Source organism: Astatotilapia calliptera, chromosome 6 (assembly GCF_964374335.1).
Source record: "Astatotilapia calliptera chromosome 6, fAstCal68.1, whole genome shotgun sequence".
In the NCBI taxonomy this organism is placed as follows: Eukaryota; Metazoa; Chordata; class Actinopteri; order Cichliformes; family Cichlidae; genus Astatotilapia; species Astatotilapia calliptera.
Genome location: NC_137427.1, coordinates 37534099 through 37550941, shown reverse-complemented (window position 1 = coordinate 37550941; position 16843 = coordinate 37534099). Strand labels below are relative to the sequence as shown.

The window sequence follows — 16843 nt, the reverse complement described above, 5'->3', positions numbered from 1 at the left end:
GGTAAATCTTCCGCTCCAGATTCATACTCAGACTTTGAGGTCAGAGTTTCAAATGGTGAGTTTCTACTAAAAGTCAAAATTGGGAAACCAATCACCTACTCTCATACCTCCATAAACTCTCAGGATAAATACAGTCCTATTTAAACTTAGTCACTTTATGTATTTATTATATAATTCATGGATGTTCATCTATTTAACAGAAATTGCTAAAAACTCTAGAGTCTCCCGTGCACAGAGTGAGCAGGTACAGCATTGAATACACAAAAGGATCTGGGTTTGAACTTCTAGCAACCATCAGACATCTGACCAAGTCTGACACGGGACAGTACAGGTGTGGTTACGGGGACCCTTTATCTCCTGATTCATATGACACTGAAATTATTTTGGTTGTAGATGGTAAGTTTCTTTTCATAATAATAACAATTCTTGATATGTTCATCCTATAGCTTGTTGTTAAACAAACAAAATGTTGCAAATTAGGGATTAGATTAAAGTTCATAGTAAAAGATGCCAGTCTTTCTACAATTCTCTCTGTTTTGTCCTTTTTCTGCCCGTCCTTTCCAGCACTGTAGCAATCAGAATTATTGTTTGAAGACCAGGAGAAATGCCCAACAGATTTATTTTACCAAGTGGACCATTCTGGCTTTTGATATACTGGTAGATGGTCAGGTGGCCAGGAGGGGACAGAGGTGGAATGCTTTCCCTGCACCTGTAAATTGTTATTATAATTTTTTAATTATGATTAAAATAATCCCACTATTGTCCTCTCTCACGTATTCACAGACATTTGGGACATTATTGGACACAATATTCATTGTAATTGGGTCTTTTTCAGTTTAAACCTTTTGCAAACATATATGAGATTCTTGACGGGTTCCAGTCTCACTTTAAAGAACAGTATTATGCTGTATTCCGTCTTGTTCTCTATGAAACATGTTTAAATGGAATCTTAGAAATTCAATTCAGATCTATGAAAGTGAATATAAATAAGTCTGCTTTTTGATTTTTCTATAATGGGCTCTGTGTTACAGTGGTGACTTACACTTCTACTCAGGTCTGCGCCTTCAAAGGATCAACAGCAGAAATACACTCCACATTCAGATACCTATCGACTATAAATGACATAAAGACAAGAATCCAGAAAATGTTCTGGTTTACTACAGTCAAAGATAATGAGCCTGTGGACCTGAAAACAGATCCAGAGAATTCAGGTCGAGTTCAGTATCAGTGTGAAAACAACGACTGCACTCTGAGAATCTCATACCTGAGAGAGAGCGACTCAGCTGAGTACAAGTTCATGCTCATAACAAACGATCCAGGAGGGAAATATACTGGATCACCTGGAGTCACTTTGACTGTTACAGGTAAAACAATATTTCACTGGAATTCACTTTAAACATTTCCATGTGTATCTGTGCAGATGTTGAGATATTTCCGATATAATGTCATTGTTTTTTTTTACTCCCAGATCCACAGCTCCAGGTACATGTGAGGAGATCAACAGTAAACTCTTATTCTAACTGGACAGAGCTGACATGTCACAACAACTGTCAGCTACCTGATCAATCTTCCTACATCTGGTACAGGAATGGACACAAACTTTCATCAGACGAACAATATTTACAGCTGAACACATCTGATACTGTAGACAGTCTTTACTGTGCTGTGAAAGGATATGAGCGATTCCCTTCTCCAACAGTGTGTGAGTTCACTACTTTTTGTTTCATTAAAGGAATTATATTTAATTTTTCTTTATTTACGGGAATGTGTTTGTATGCTACTTTAGTCAAAATCCTTTCTTTTAGGGGGTTTACAATGTTTTCTTTTTAGAATATAAATTTTTTTAATTTGTTTTTTTACGACCATGTCGTCATTCTTATGTTTCCTCCTCCAGATGCTCCAAAGCTTCCCTCTGTGTCAGTGAGTCCCTCTGCTGAGATAGTGGAGGGCAGTTCAGTGGCTCTGACCTGTAGCAGTGATGCTAACCCAGCAGCTAGTTACACCTGGTACAAGGAGGATGTCATCAGCCCTCTCAGGTACCAAAAACAACATTTTTTCAGATCCATCCGGCCTTCTCAATCTGGAAAGTATTACTGTACAGCTGATAATGGCCTGGGACAAAAGAGATCTGAAAGCAGAACTATTGATGTGAAATGTGAGTAAAATACATTTATAAGCTTTAAATTCTTTGTTCTCAGTTGAACAGTTAACATCAACTTTAGAGATAAGAGTTAATTCATCATCATGAAGAGTGAAAACAGATTTACTGCACAATCATGTCTGTTTATTAAAATATAAGGAAGTTTGACAAAGAAATAGGAAGGTTTCTACATATTATTATTTTATAATTTTTGTTGTGAGAAGCCTGCAAAGACTTGAGTATATTTATAACCAACCATGTTGTCATTCTTATGTTTCCTCCTCCAGATGCTCCAAAGCTTCCCTCTGTGTCAGTGAGTCCCTCTGCTGAGATAGTGGAGGGCAGTTCAGTCACTCTGACCTGTAGCAGTGATGCTAACCCAGCAGCTAACTACACCTGGTACAAGGAGGATGTCATCAACCCTCTCAGTTACCAAAACCAACATGTTTTCAGCTCCATCCTGCCCTCTGACTCTGGAAAGTATTACTGTACAGCTGATAATGACCTGGGACAAAAGAGATCTGAAAGCAGAAACATTGATGTGAAATGTGAGTAAAATACATTTATAAGCTTTAAGTTCTTTGATCTCAATTGAACAGTTAACATCAACTTTAGAGATAAGAGTTAATTCATTATCATGAAGAGTGAAAACAGATTTACTGCACAATCATGTCTGTTTATTACAATATAAGGAAGTTTGACAAGGAAATAAGTAAGGTTTCTGAATGTTACCTTTTATAATTTTTGTAGCGTTGTGAGAAGCCTGCAAAGACTTGAGTATATTTATAACCAACCATGTTGTCATTGTCCTTATTTCTCCTCCAGATGCTCCAAAGCTTCCCTCTGTGTCAGTGAGTCCCTCTGCTGAGATAGTGGAGGGCAGTTCAGTCACTCTGACCTGTAGCAGTGATGCTAACCCAGCAGCTAACTACACCTGGTACAAGGAGGATGAAAATTTACCAAAAGCATTTGGACAGAACTTCACCGTCACCAAGTTCAGACCTGAACACAGTGGGCGTTATTACTGTGAAGCCCAGAACAAGCTGGGACGTCATAACTCCACCTTACAGCAGACCATTGTGCCAGGTAATCATTTATATTTACATACTGGATACACTCAGAAAGGAGTGCAGTCAAAAAGTCAGGCACAATCTACATTCATGCACTATGGCTAATTATTGGATGGCACTAGAATTTATAATAACAGATCACTGTCAAAATACCTCAGCACAGATAGAACTGTATTACTACCTAAATGTACACATGTACAAGTATTTATTTTGCCAAAATGTTTCCTCTTCAGTGTTGTATGGACTCATAGCGCTGCTACAGATAATTAAACCAGAGCTGATTTTAAATACGTTGCTCTTTTGAATCTACACTAATCCATCATCATCTTTAAAAGCATATGTTTGTATGGTGTCTGTCCTGTGAGGGCCAAATATCTCAAAATAATCATTAATGAGTTCAGAAAACCAGGCCTGCAACTTGATTTACAAAGATAATTTAAATATATTAAAAATAAAATACTGGCTGCACCTGTAACTGTTCAACTTGCCTGTGTGGTTAAACAGAATATGGCAGGAGTCCCACTGTCTGCTGTCAAGGCTTTCCTTATTCATGTGCTAAAGAGTCCTAAGAATCAACATTGTAACTTATCTATCACGATGACAAGAACCATGTTTATTGCTAATGCTAGTCCTGTTTCCATGCAAAAAGCAGATTGTAACTGATCTCAGAATACTGAAAGCAGAGCCAGTGACATTTTAACCTCCTGTTAAAAACCAGGGATTTATCCATAATGCCCATGTGCACCCAGCCAGATAAAGCTGCAGGCCACTCAGCTTGAAGTGATTTTTAATCGAATGCAGACGAGGCTATGAAATTAAGATGTGCTACAGTTTTCAGTGGAATAAGGGGCGCGCCCAGTTAACCCTGTTTTCAGAGACAATAGCCAACTGCTGCCACTGTTTATTGTAGGCTTTTTAATTTACAGTATAAAGTGCATTTAGACAACTGAAATGAGACCTCTAAAAGTTGATTCTGTTCATCTGGACGTAGCGTTTTGTGGGGGAAACGTTTCGTCACTCATCCAGGTGACTTCTTCAGTCTCAGCTGACTGCAGGTTTCCCCAACCTTATAAACAGTACATTTGCATAATGACTGAAACCAGCCCACTGAAGGAACAATGGGCTGGGAGGTCAGTTCCTTAATCTTAATTATGTAAATTCTCATGACCATTCATCAGCAACCACTGACCAATATCAGCTTTTAGATGTCCCCCATTACTGATGTAAATCTTACAGTCTAAGAAGGCTAACCTGCCACTTTTCATATCCTCCCTTTTGAATTTGATGTGTCGGTCCACCGAGTTAATGTGATCCGTGAAATGTGGTACGTCCTGAGATTTGATTTTCACCCAGGTGTCATCCACATATCTGAACCAATGGCTTGGTGGTGTTCCAGGGTAGGATAGCAAAGCCCTCTTTTCCATTTCTTCCATGTACAAATTGGCCACGATGGGTGAAACTGGTGAGCCCATGGCACACCCATGTTTCTGCCTGTAGAACTGACCCTTGAAGACACACATGAAAACACAGTTCCAAAAGCAAACACACTTGAGCAAACACACTTGGTCGATGCTGAGAGGGGTCCTGTTGCTGAGGTTGGTGTCATCCTGTAATCTCTTACAGACTACCTCCAACGCTTCCGGGACTGGGATGCAAGTGAAGAGAGATGTAATGTCGTAAGAGATCATGGTTTCATCTGCCTCCATAATGACATCTCTCACCTTCTCAACACAATCCAGGGTGTTCTGGATGTGGTGTTCAGAACTGCAAATCTTAATTTACATAATTAAGATTAAGGAACTGACCTCCCAGCCCAGTGTTCCTTCAGTGGGCTGGTTTCAGTCATTATGCAAATGTACTGTTTATAAGATTGGGGAAACCTGCAGTCAGCTGAGACTGAAGAAGTCACCTGGATGAGTGACGAAACGTTTCTCCCACAAAACGCTAAGTCAAGATTAACAGAATCAACTTTTGGAGATTTACTTTCCTGGGTGATTAAGAATGCATCAAGACGAAACTGACATGAGAGAAAATTTTTGATAAAACACTGTTTGAGATTAACAGAGTGAGGTCACGTTACTCTGCTGTGTTTAAATAGATTTCTATTTTTATTTTTCACTGGAGAAGAACTTGGCTTCTGTAGCCTAAAACTCCAACACTGTTCAGGCCATACACAGGTCGAACGTTATGGAATACTCAATTAACTATTAGTGCTTTACTTTGATCTTGATCAGGAGCAAAGAAGATAAAAGCTGCTGGAGTAACTGCTGCTGTTCTCCTGTCCGTCACATCCCTCCCTGTCTTCCTTTGGATTCGGTGAGCAGATCTGTCGCATTAAACTTTTACTTTTCAGTCATTGTGTTGTTCTTTTGTTCATTATCATTTCATTCCTCAGAAAAAAGAGGAATTCCAAGGAATCATCCAAGACTGAAGGCAGAGCAGACAACAAAGAACAGGTGAAACCAGAAATATAATTGCAGTAAAAAAAAAATCATCATTCACCATTCTAATCTAAGATCATTTTTTTCTATGCAGTGTGTCTCTGATCAGGAGGAGCCACAGGAACAGGATGATCTTCAGTATGCCAGCATCCACTTCTCTAAAAACCAGGCAGATCCTCTCTACAGCAACAGCAGTTCAGCCCCACAGACACCTGGAGGAACAGAAAGTTACACTTAAAAACTGAAAACTATTTGAATGAAAGAGTCCAGGCAACTAATCAGTCTTCCTAGATTGTATCACATCATCTCAACAAGAATAAATGTAACAAAGTTGTTGAACTTCATGCAGATCATACATGATTTAATTACGCTCACCACAGAAACATAAAATCTTTATTTTATCTTTTCAAATTACAAGTTTGACTCTTGTTAATATAAAAACCACCTACTTTAACTTTTTTGAGTTTACTGTGTTACACTGCTGTTAAATCAAATTAAAAAGTACAGCCCTGTGGTGAGCAGCTCCTCACATAATACGATGAGCCTCGCTAGAAGATTCAAATTAAATATCTGGGAAATGCATTGCCTGCTTGAGCATTCTTCTTCTGTTTTTAAGCTTGTTTTTTCCACCATCATAATATAATTTCATGCTACATACTCAGAATCAACTAATTTGTGCCTATGAACCAAAAGCCATTGATGAAGAGGATCCATCCAGACTGCACCCTGCAGTCAACAAGATGTGGTCAACAAAGCCAAAATCCCCATTAGCAGAAAGAAGCTGCATCATGGGAGGTTTGGTCTGTTCACTCAGTGAGCGTCATAATTTAGCCAGCATGGTGGCTACTGGAGCTAGTTTCATTTTCACAAACCAAAATAATCTTTTGCTGCTCTTTTTCTTTCCTCATCACTTGTAGAAAAATACACGTATGTGATCAAACATGATTATCATAGTCTGTTTTCTGATGTTTGATATCCTGATGTATTATTATCATAATCACATTTATTTCAAACTGCACAAAGAAATTGACTTTTTAAAACGATTAACTTTTTTAACAAATCATTAAATAACACCTGATTTTTCAATAGCACTTCATTACTCTGATGTCTCACAGTGATATATATGGTTTATAAAACATTATTCTGCTACACCTCAACTTCTATGTGACTTTAATTTTCCATGGTGCTTTTTTTGCATCAATAAAATTGTATAATATCAGCTTATGTCATGTTAATGCTGACTGGCTATTTGATATAACAGATCCAAACAGAGCACACTATCTGGATCTAGGTAAAATGGTGAAATGTGTTTGTTTTGAAAGAAAATTACAAAAATAACATTAAATTCCTTACAAAAAAAATATAAATTATAGTGATTAACAGAAATATTCACAACAAATTCTCTGTAAAAACTCCCTTATGTATTGTCACAAACTGGGTCAAAGGGCAAAGAGAGAGTTCATAGGTACATCTTTAACTGAACTCTTTGTATCATGATAGTCCCATACAGTAGAAGACAAATTACTAAAATCATTTAGCTACATTTATTTCTAAATTTACTGCTATATTTTGTGTTCTGTGCAAATGAACGCTGTCAAAACCACCAACACAAAGCACCAAAAAATGCCTTGAAACGTAAACAACATACATTATTAAAGTGACAGAACTTCAGGTTACAAAAAGACACAATCACTAATTAGTGAGATACACGAGTCTCACAATAAATCCACACATGTTGGGATTTATCATAAAGACAACACTAAATGCATTTGTACAGCTAGCTTTCTTCATAGACAAAAATAGACACGTGTTTGGATAAGAAAAAATAACTTCACCAAACATGGTGGAGGAATTATTATGGTATGTGTGGCTGCCAGTGTTGATGATGTGACTGTGGATATAAGCAGCAGACTGAATTCTGAGTACAGGTATACACTCTCTTCTCAGATTCAGCCAAATGCTGCAAAACCAATTGGATGGTCCTTCAGATTGCAAATAGATAATGAATCAAAGCATATTACAAAACCAACTGGAGAGTTTCTCAGTATTCATCAATGGCAAAGTCACCAGCTGATCTTAACACCTAGGAGCATCCTTTTCAGTTACAGAAGACAAAACTGAAGTCAGAGAGACCCACAAAGAAACAGCTACTAAAGGTGGCTGCAAGAAAGACCAGGCAAAGTGTCTCAAGAGACGAAACTCTTAAAGTGTTCCTGATTTTTTTCTTTCTTTCTTTTGTTTTACTGCCCTCTAGTGTTAGCTTGCAGCTTTGAGTTTCATCTCTCAGTACTCTCTCTCCCTGAGTGAAAAATCCTTTAAAGAATTTGGCCATTCAAAATAAATATACTTGTTTGTATATTGATAACAAACACCTTAAGGTCTGATTTAATTCCATAGTAAGCACAGACCTTGCCCCAACCCCCCCCTAACCAGGCTAGCCCACAGGTCACATGACCACTACTTAACTAGAAACCATGCTTTTTTTTCTTCCCCTGTCATATATAATGAGTAATACATACAAATCATTTCAGTACATAGGTATGTCCCCCAATGTCCTGTTCGGAGAGCAATTACTTTCTAGCTGTCTGATTGGATTTTTGTTTTTAATAAATCAGTCTCATGATTGTGAGCCCCACCTAATGTGTAAACAAATGGAAGGCAGGCAGGGTAGTGAGGTGAGGAGACCAAAGACATTACTGCCAGGCAACCCTACATCTGATATGGCTCCCCAGTACCATTCCAGCCTTCCACTAGCACCTATAGTGGATCCTGTTGTGTCATTTGTAAGTATAATTGTCTTTATGTAGGTGAGTGCTAAGCTAGTGCTATGTAGGGCAGCAGATATCGATTGTTCAGATAAGAAATACTTATGTCTTATTAATGAGCAATAATAAAAAAAGAGAGTCTTTTAAAATGAATTGCTCATTGACTTCCATTTCAGACATTGCAATGTTTTAAATTTTAACTGGATATAATGGTTGTCAAAAACAACAACAACAACAACAACAACAACAACAACAACAACAACAACAACAACAACAACTAAACCCCTTTAGGTAATTTAATACCAACCATATCAATTTTTTTTTAAGAAAACCATTTTTAAAGCAAAAAAATCAAAGATCAAAGTCATTGCAATCTAAACTAAGACATAAAAATGTACATTTATCTTCTTAGACAGCTTTCTGACATCAATGAAGTAGATTAGGCATGTTTTCATTTTTATGAGTTTTTGTGAATGTGTGTGTCTGCAGGTTTAAGTGTACAAGTAAATAAAGGAGTTTGTGCCTGTAACCCTTTAAAGGAGTATGTGGTGGCTGCAATGAAGAAAAGCAAGCAAACAAAAAAAATATTAACACAATTTATATAGCACACTATTTTACATTATTTTACTTTCAATCTAAAAAATGTTTGAAATGAATATGGTCTAATACACCCCAAGCCCTCCTTTAAACTCACCACTGTTTGCTGCAGGTACTGCTACAGCACTCCTACTCTGGAGTTTATCACATCAGTGCACTCCTGAACAGCGGACTTATTTTTGAACAGTAATAATAATTTTTTGCACATCAGGTCATCCTGCATACTAAGCCAACATATTGAGGTCATAGTTCTTTTGCACACATCTCTGTTTCACACTTTAATATTGTCTTCTTTTTGTCTTCATTTATTTATCTGTACTATTTATATTTTATATGTTCTATTTCTATTGTATATATTAATTGGCATCTCTGTGGGGACAGCAAAGAAAAAATTTCATTGCACAAAGAAATCCCTTTTTTTCTTTGAATACATGACAATAAACACTTTGAATCTTGAATCTCTTGAATCTACAGAGCTGCGTGTTAAACTAAGATAAGATGAACAAACAACTTCTGTTGAGAATTTTTTATAATCGAATTATTCAAATTACTCCGTGAATTGTTGCAGACCCATGCATTAAAAGATGTGAGACAGGTGGAGGACGATCCCACTCAGTGGCAGACCGGCTGTCATCCCATCCCATTGACCCAGCACCCAAGGGAGGCCATAGCTTCAAGGAGTACAGCAAAGGGCCACATTTCAGCCTGACAGCTTGATCATCTGGATGGGGAACTCTCCAGATTGTAAGTTACCAGAATACTGGAGATGTCATAGGATCCAGTAAATATTCCAGTAAAAGCTGACGTACTGAAGCAACTTCTTTACTCAAAGAATCTGACATTTAGAAAACCGTCACTCCCTTCTTGCTTCCTCTTCTGTAGTGCTAGCCAGATTTTGCTAGAAAATTTTAAATTGGATCTATTTAAATATTACAGCTTCCCATCCCACAGCCAAATAAAGGAGATGTGGAAATTTTTTTTAGTCTGTTACAGATAAAAGATAAGTTTATTGTATTTTTTGACCGAACAGGTACTCTTGTGTGTTCTGTCTTGCAATGTAAGAGACGCAGCAGCAGATTAGAATCAAGTATAGAAAGACTTTATATATTCTCTACATCACCAAATTAATACATGGATATTCCCTGGACAACGTAACCCAAAGTTTGCGCTCCATTCACGGGTTTTAGCAAAGTACACATAGCAACCTCCACATATAAAACATATTCCACCAGTAGAGAATCTGTAATGCACATAAAATAAATATAAGAGACTGTCGTCAATCGCAGAACAGTAACCAGACTCCTCCATGGCTCTGTGGCTGAAGAGTTCACTATATACAACACTTACTCATCATCAAGCCAGTCTATATCTGGAAAGAAATGTTTCAATATTCACCTCTCAGACTCACCAACATGGCCACCCACTGATGGCTCCAACCCTGGCGAGCTGCTCCCCCCATCACCCTCTCTCCACATTCCCCAAGTAAGGACTGATTGGAATCTCAACACTCTGTTCACTTTTCAACATACATCAAGATTTATACACCTGAGTCACAAACCTAGAATCCCTGTGATGTCCCCATTTTTACTTTATCATGAATATTATTACTATGGAAGGAGGAAATGCGCACGCGTGCACACACACACACACACACACACACACACACACACACACACACACACACACACACACACACACACACACACATTTTATAAACCCTCTGGTGACTGTTAACATATATGTGTAACGAGTATTTGAACCATTCTGCTTGATTTAGCTGCTGTCAAGTTTTAGCAAACAATAGCTGTAGGGCTCAAGTGTTGGACCGGGCATGACAGAGAGAAGCAGAGTGTAGTTTGAGATTCTTTCTTCCCTTAGAGAAATCACACAGGCTGGCGGCCTTACTGCAGACAATAATAAAAGGCACTAATTTACATGAGGAACAGATCATCAGAGAGAGCAAAACGAAACAAGTCTACCACCCACTAATGATGTGTCGGTCGCGAACGAAATGGCTCTTACACAGACACAGAGAGAGGCATGAATTTTCTTCAGTGTATTTCTGACATTCAGGATTTCTCTCGAACAAATGGCCATAATTTCCTAACCGTAGGGGCTAGAACGGTCATTCTGACACCGTTTTGTTCAGAAGAGATGGAGGAATCTTCAGGTGTTCATAATTCATAATTAAAGTATAAATTATTGCACATATATGACTTGCAATACACTGTAACTGAGTAGAGGCGAAGCAAAAACTGCCTTGACTTGCCCTCAAACAACATTTTGTAAATCTAAATCTATATCAGCATCAAAATCATTCTTTCACCATAAGAAACAGCAGGGGTTGGTGAACAGTCATAGAAATTTTCAGGGCTCTGTTGAAATCCATCAAAAAGATATGACGAGAGAAAAAAGTGCCTCATTTAGTTGAAGTTGAGTTTGAAATCTGAAGAAATCTGAGCGAGAAACAAATTTCCTACCCTCAAAAAAATGTAATTCATGACCAAACGGTAACAAGTGAGAAACAAATTCTTGAATTGTGAGCGTCAGGAGTGTCTGAAGATATATTGGCACAAGCCTCATGTCTCAACTTTGCTTTGTTAAGCAGATATGACAATTTGAAAATGTGTCTCATTAGAGAAATCCAGCGGTGATTTTGAACAAACTCTCCATTGACTGTCTATGGAGAGTTTTCAGACTTTGTGTTGACATTTTCTGAAAGCCAGCAAAAATACCTACGTTTTGATGTATAATTTGTGGGGGTTGAGTGGAAATTGAGCGAGTAGTAAGAAGTTGCTGGGACATGAAGAGAAAATTCAAAAAGCTCAAGTGTCCACTCTGAGTTAATTGCACAGCAACCATAACAACGCATGTATTTTCTGAAAAATCACAAAGCTGCAACTGAAAACTTAAAGAGGCATTAAATTAAAATGGTAACAGATATGAAAAAGCTGAATCATACATGAATAGCCCAATAATCTGAGAATGTTTTAAAGTTTGAATGGAGTTTCTACGTGAAAGTATAAGGATGTAGTTAAGTTTCAAAATCAAGCAAATTTTAGCAGAATTTTGGAAGTTTTCCATTCATTTTCCATGCCTGTGAGGCATTCACACAACTACACACTCCAAACACGCTGAACCAGCGGTCCCCAACCCCTGGGCCTCGGACCGGTACCGGTCCGTGAGTTGTTTGGTACCGGGCCGCGAGAGTTGAGGCTCAGGTGTGAAATGTAAATAATTTTTTTTTCGGTACCGGTACTAGTTTTATTTTGTTGTATTTATCCGCGACACCTTAAAGGCCGGTCCGTGAAAATATTGTCGGGCATAAACCGGTCTGTGGCGCAAAAAAGGTTGGGGACCACTGCGCTAAACTCAAAACTCGCTCTCTCTCTTTTTCTGCTCTCTCTCTTTCTCCTAAAACTTCCCCTGTATATGACTCTGGTTTTACGTGGCCTATCAACACAGTTTATAAACTGGTATATATCACCTTGTTGCTTTGTCTTTAAGTGGTCATGTGATTGGCGTACCACGACTACTTTATTCTTCCTCAGTCAAACAGCAGCACTCATGCCAGTTTTGCCCCCTTAGCTACAGGTGTTGTGCTAGACAGTGATCGTGATTACCGTCCGCGGGAGCGCGCGCAGCTGCTTAAAACTGTAGCGTCCAGATTACTTACAGCTACTTCCGAGTTAGTAATGCTGCTACTCGTAACGCCGTTATTCCCATCACTGACTACCACACACCAAATCCGGTCGTTGGTACGTCCTGGCTTGTGTAGCCACTAGATAACAAAAGCTCAACACTGTGCTTAGCATCCTGGAGCACTTCTGTTGTGTTTTGTACGTGTTTTGGAGTTTGTACGTGCTTCGGGGGCTTGAAGATATTTGTAGCTTATTTTAGGAGTTAGAAATGTGTGAGATAGAATGTAGAATAGTGTAGAGACACTGACACTGCCCTGGATGTAATAAAGGCCTGAACGTGTCATAAAATTAGGAGTAAACTTGATATTGTATTTGTTTTAAATGTTATATACCTATGTGGTATATGACTTTTGTTGCCATGATGCCAGGTCTCTCTTGGAAATGAGATTTTTAATCTCAATTAGATTTTTTTTACCTGGATAAATAGAGGATTAATAAAAAGGAGACCTTCCCCCACCTTGAGCTAAAAAAGTAAGCCAGAGAGAAGTTATAGCTGAGTGGAAATTCCCCAGGGGATGCCTGGTGTTTGTAACCTGATAATTGTGGTCTGGAGGGGAGAAACATCACAAGTGAGTGAGTGAGACGGTAGACAGCAGTGAGGAGGAGAGTGCGAGTGCATCGCAAAAACACATAAATATCATAGACACTCATAAACAAAGCAGCATCTGGCTGCAGTTTGAAGAAGAAACAGATACTAACTAAGAGGACAAACCGCATATGCCCATCCAAGCTGAGTCAGCTTGGATGGGCATATGCGGTTTGTCCTCAAGGCCTGGTTCCCACTGGATTCTTGGCTGACTCATCAAACAAAGACTTAACTATATTACTTAAAAACCACTTCATCTCTCCATTCCTCATGAGAGAGTTAGAGCAGGATTGTAAACATGTTCCTTATTTTGCTCCTCAGACTTGACTTTGCTTCTTCTTAAACACAACACTGAACTTTAAGCTCTTTCAGATTAATCACATATACAGAGGGTACAGTCAGGTGTATTTTAACAGTTTCTGCTTTTACTTACAGACCTCAGGAAAAAGCCACGTTTGACAGCTCTTTGAAGACAGCTCCATTGTGGATTGTATTTAAAGGTGTTGCTGGGACTCATTTACTTCAAATAAACATTATCGACCAGCAGTTATGTTTTATGGACTTGGAGAGATGAGAGGAACAGCTGTAAGTTTAATTGCATACAACTCCAAATCAAAAGAGTTAGGACGGTATGTTATGAAAATGAAACTGAAAACAGTATTCCAATAGTTCTTGCAACACATTTAAAAAAAAAGTTGGAACATCCTTTAGAAAAGGAGCTGAATCTTTTAACATTTTCTATTATAAAAATGTATAATTTTTCAGTCTTTTCTCCATGTTTCTTAGTTTCCTCAGTCATATTTCCCTCTGTCTCTCGCTCTCTCTTTGTGTTCTCACTCTCGCTGTCTCTCTGTTTTTAGTCAGACTTTCATTGTGTTTCTCATACTTCCCAATTTATGTTGACAGTCTCTTGTCCCGTGTACATTGTGTTCAATTTTGCTTCCAAAGTCTCGTCAGTTAATTTTTTTTCAGCTGTGTTCCCCAGATGTGGCAGGCAGGTAGGTTAGGACCCAAATGTAAGACTCTCTGTCCTGATTCTCTCCTGTATATTGGCTCTCTCACTCTGTCTGTTGTTTTGATCTCCATCTTGCTCTGTGTGTCATTTGTTTAGAGCCTGCAGTGTTTGTATCCATGAGTATCTGCCAGTTAAGTTGGATTAAGTTATTTTTAATTTCCAGCAATGAAGCTGTTGTTCAGTCCAGCCTGATAATGTTACATTTGAGTCCTGACCTACCTGCCAGCCACACACAGCACTTCATGACATTTAAAGCTTCCTTTCTATGTAACCTCAATATTCCCATCAGTTTCCCCCTAAATATTTTATTATACAAGTTGTACTGATGAAAATACACAACAGATCATATTTTTTCTTTCTTATGATTTGCTTTGAGAACGAGCTGGCTATTCACAGTGAAAATCTTGTCCAACAGGTACAGCTGGGTCTTCCAGCATTTGGGTTGTACGTGAAGGAGAGGATCTTTCACTTTATAGTTTTTTGACTGTGTCTGGAAACACAAAGTTCTTCTGCAAGGAAAAATGTGAGCGAGCAGAAAACATCCTCATTAAAACAGATGAAACCACAGCTCAGAGCGGCAGATTCAGCATTGAATACAAAGATGCAGCTTCAGGAAGAGGAAGCCTGACTTTTACCATCACAAATATGAGAAAGTCTGACTCAGGAATGTACCGGTATGGTTTGGGTAAATCTTCAGCTCCAGATTCATACTCAGACTTTGAGGTCAGAGTTTCAAATGGTGAGTTTCTACTAAAAGTCAAAATTGGGAAACCAATCACCTACTCTCATACCCCCATAAACTCTCAGGCTAAATACAGTCCTATTTAAACCAGTCACTTTATTTATTTATTATATAATTCATGGATGTTCATCTATTTAACAGAAATTGCTAAAAACTCTAGAGTCTCCCGTGCACAGAGTGAGGGAGAAGAAATCTCATTTCCATGTGCCACTGCTGTCCAGGCACAGAGGAAGTTCCTTTGTAAGAATCCGTGTGAGAAAGAAGGAAATATCTTCATTGACACAACTAATGACAAAGTTCAGAATGGCAGGTACACCATTGAATACACAAAAGGATCTGCGTTTGAACTTCGAGCAACCATCAGACGTCTGACCAAGTCCGACACGGGACAGTACAGGTGTGGTTACGGGGACCCTTTATCTCCTGATTCATATGACACTGACGATATTTTGGTTGTAGATGGTAAGTTTCTTTTCAGAATAATAACAATTCTTGATATGTTCATCCTATAGCTTGTTGTTAAAATCTTGCAAATTAGGGATTAGATTAAAATTCATAGTAAAAGATGCCAGTCTTTCTACAATTCTCTCTGTTTTGTTCTTTTTCTGCCCGTCCTTTCCAGCACTGTAGCAATCAGAATTATTGTTTGAAGACCAAGAAAAATGCCCAACAGATTTATTTTACCAAGTGGACCATCCTGGCTTTTGATATACTGGTAGATGGTCAGGTGGCCAGGAGAGGAAAGAGGTGCAGTGCTTTCCCTGCACCTGTAAATTGTTATTATAATTTTTTAATTATGATTAAAATAATCCCACTATTGTCCTCTCTCACCTATTCACAGACATTTGGGACATTATTGGACACAATATTCATTGTAATTGGGTCTTTTTCAGTTACGTTGTTAAATATATATGCCCCCCCTGGAAGCGATATTTATTTCTTTAAGAAAATTATAGACATGATGGTAACAGAGACAGTACACTCAAAAAAATGAATGAGGTGGATTGTTCAGTGTATATTAATTATTTATTTTCATTTTACTTAAAATATATGTTTTTGTTAAGTTAACATATGTTTTTCTAATCAAGTCTACGTAATTGTGTCTATTATTCAACGTACATAATACTAATGTGTTACTTGATCGCATAACATTTAAGTCAATTAGGATCGATATACCTTGTATATCCACAAGGTGGCAGTAATGCAAAAACAGTTGTAATGAAACCGCGCAGAACAAGAAGGTTTCACGGCTTGTGCCTGCTCATGCACAAGACTTCAAATTTAACTGAAAAAGGCTGTTTTGGCGCCAAGCTGCTGTTTCTTTGAGAGGTAAGACCACTTTTTTCTTTGACTATGTTGTGTAGTATCTATATGTCCAGCATGGTTATATTTTGCGTTTGTCTTACAAGACATGTTATATCGTTTGCGTGTGCTTGTTTTACATTAGTTTTACTGGGTCCTGGACATGCTTATTTTGTGGACTGTGTAAGAAACATTTTTATTGTTTTTTGTTTTATTAAGGGATTAGCTACAGGGGTTCATGGGGTTATTCTTTCAAGGGGTTATTTTTCCATTTGCTTTCTTGGGATTCCTTTTCTGTAATCCGAGAGTCGGAAATATCGAATAGGATAGCAAGGATAGCATAAAGTGACATTTAAAATCCAAAAAGTCAAGGGCGAAAGCCACTGTGACACCATTGTTCTGCTCTATCAGTAATCTGTATTATGTAAAAATGGTCTGTAAATACAGCATGTTTCCTAGCGGAGTTATACATGTCAATGTAGTT

At 38.2% G+C, this 16843-nt stretch overlaps 1 long non-coding RNA gene across 1 annotated transcript; it reads left to right on the top strand.

Moving 5' to 3' along the window:
* Positions 1-2892: 2892 nt before the first annotated feature.
* On the top strand, positions 2893-6870 carry LOC145429323 (uncharacterized). The gene is made up of 4 exons (XR_013909559.1): positions 2893-3226; positions 5445-5526; positions 5606-5666; positions 5746-6870. It is a non-coding gene; the product is annotated as an uncharacterized LOC145429323 (long non-coding RNA).
* Positions 6871-16843: the final 9973 nt, after the last annotated feature.